Genomic DNA, 2,648 nt, shown 5'->3' on the forward strand with positions numbered 1-2,648 from the left:
ATATTCATGATTTATAATATGTATACTATTATATTTATGTGTAGATATGTAATAAAAATTGTCCTGAAAAATGTAACATAATTTAAAATGTTTGATTCTATTTCTAGAAAAAGGTGGTACAAATACTCAAACTGCTGAAACAAGTAAATAATTTAAGTTTTAATAATTACCACATACTATAATGTTATTTATTGTGTCTAATACATTAATTTCATGATATTATTTATATATATATATAAATAAATATTGGTATAGCCTGTATCTTTGTAATAATTAGACTCAAAAACTAGATACCATGAGACTTGGATGTTTTTACCATATATTTCAACCAATGTAGGCTTTAGGTTAGTATAGGGTAGCTCACACCAGTGGCGGAGTTATTATCTTATTTTGGAGGAGATGGATAATTTTTTAGGTAGACATGAATTTAGTTTTAAAGCTTTTTGACCTGAAGAAAACAAATGTTATTAACATTTATAGAAAAAATAAAAAATAAAATTTTTAATGTCTATAAATAGCTCAAAATAAGTAAAAATATTATTAAAGTTTTATTCTGTATAGAAAAAAGTAAAATATACATTTAGTCGAAATTTCTAGTTTTAATAGTTATTCGTTTATGAATATTGGCAAATATTGCCGAATCGATAATTTACATGTTATACACGCATAAAAATTAATTTGACTTTAAAATAAAATTTTTTTACATAAAAAGTATTAGATTTTCAAATATTATGTATAACGATTTTTTTTAAATAAATTTCTGATTGATTTTGAAAAATTTTATCTAAATTTTCACTGTAGATGATAATTTAAAATCACAATAATTGTTTATGAATCATAAACAATCATTATGATTTGTGGACATGCACTCAACTTTTTTTTTAATTACACAAATAAAAACTTACGAGGAACTTAGTATTAAAGTTTCCATTTCTTTTCCACTCAGAATCTAAAAGCTCAAGGAGGGTTCTATTAGGGGGCGTACAATATTGTGTATGGCTTAATAGTCAATACAATTTGTGATTACTAATAAAATAAAAATGAAATTCAAAGTATAAAGTTGTTGTTATTGTTTAACCAAGGATATCCTAAAAAATATTTTAATTTATAATAAAATGACGTGTGTTTTATTTGTGTACAAAATAATAATTAACTGTAATTGTAACAAATCTTTAGGTACAGCGGGAACCAATAAAACAGGTAGATTTGTTGCTCTAAGCACTTATTTAAATATTTGTGACATGATAATTTAAAATAGTTGTAAAATGATGTATATTGTATAGGTACGATGTATAATGTGTATATCTTAAAAAAATGTTATACTCACAAAAATATTAAAATTGAATACAAGATATTAAATTTTTATCAGGAATATATGATCATGATTATATATGATATTAGGTATATATGATTTCGGAGGAGGTCTTATCATAATCCATACTAAAATAAATCTTTGGCATGGGCAACGCCGGGACAGACGACTAGTACAACTATATCGTATATATCATACATGGGTATATATCAATCTAAATATGATAGGTAAATATATATCAGTGGGAGTAGCACGCTACTTTAGCTGTAGCGATTAATATAGCGTCGCTAAATATCAGTGTTGGGTAGTAACGTAACGAAAGTAACGCGTTACTGTAACGGTGTTACTTTGCTTGTAACGCGTTACGTAATTTCATTAGAATTATTTCCAAGTAACGAAAATGTAATGAAAATTACGAGGAACCTGGTATTAAAGTTTCCATTTCTTTTCCACTCAGAATCTAAAAGCTCAAGGAGAGTTCTATTAGGGGGCGTACAATATTGTGTATGGCTTAATAGTCAATACAATTTGTGATTACTAATAAAATAAAAATGAAATTCAAAGTATAAAGTTATTGTTATTGTTTAACTAAGGAAATCCTAAAAAATATTTTAATTTATAATAAAATGACGTGTGTTTTATTTGTGTACAAAATAATAATTAACTGTAATTGTAACAAATCTTTAGCTACAGCGGAATCCAATAAAACAGGTAGATTTGTTGCTCTAAGCACTTATTTAAATATTTGTGACATGATAATTTAAAATAGTTGTAAAATGATTTATATTGTATAGGTACAAAATGAATATGAATGATAAATAATGTGTATAAATGAATATAAATTATGTATAATGTGTATATCTTAACAAATTTTTATACTCACAAAAATATTAAAATTGAATACAAAATATTAAATTTTTGTTCTTAACACCTATTAACTAAGTAAACAATTTACAATATTTTGCAAATATACGCGATTTTGAAGAATTTTGTTTAAATTATAACTTCAGATGCTCATAAAAAATTTCTGTGGATATACTCATCTTTTTTTTTAATAACATTGATAAAAACTTACTAAGAACATTTTATTAAAGTTTTACACACCAAAAAGTTATTATTAACCAAAAATAGACAAAAGTGTAGATAAAAACTAAAAAAAATCAGGTAAGTGGATGTCGCTCTGCTGTACAGTAGGTTACAGGTAGGTCATTAACCATTGTATAATGGATTGTATTAAACTTGAATTCAATGATATAATATCATTGTATAAGAAATACGATTCTGAGCGGAGACGGTTTGTCAGTCTAGATATTTTATATTTTGTTATTATTTATTT

General features: G+C 24.6%; 1 long non-coding RNA gene across 1 annotated transcript; it reads left to right on the forward strand.

The window, feature by feature from the left end:
* The first annotated feature begins 105 nt into the window (after positions 1–105).
* Positions 106–2,102, forward strand: LOC103309600. Its single transcript, XR_510767.3, has 3 exons — positions 106–143; positions 1,177–1,200; positions 2,000–2,102. It is a non-coding gene; the product is annotated as an uncharacterized LOC103309600 (long non-coding RNA).
* The last annotated feature ends 546 nt before the right edge of the window (positions 2,103–2,648 follow it).

Source organism: Acyrthosiphon pisum, chromosome X, assembly GCF_005508785.2.
Source record: "Acyrthosiphon pisum isolate AL4f chromosome X, pea_aphid_22Mar2018_4r6ur, whole genome shotgun sequence".
Taxonomy (NCBI): domain Eukaryota; kingdom Metazoa; phylum Arthropoda; class Insecta; order Hemiptera; family Aphididae; genus Acyrthosiphon; species Acyrthosiphon pisum.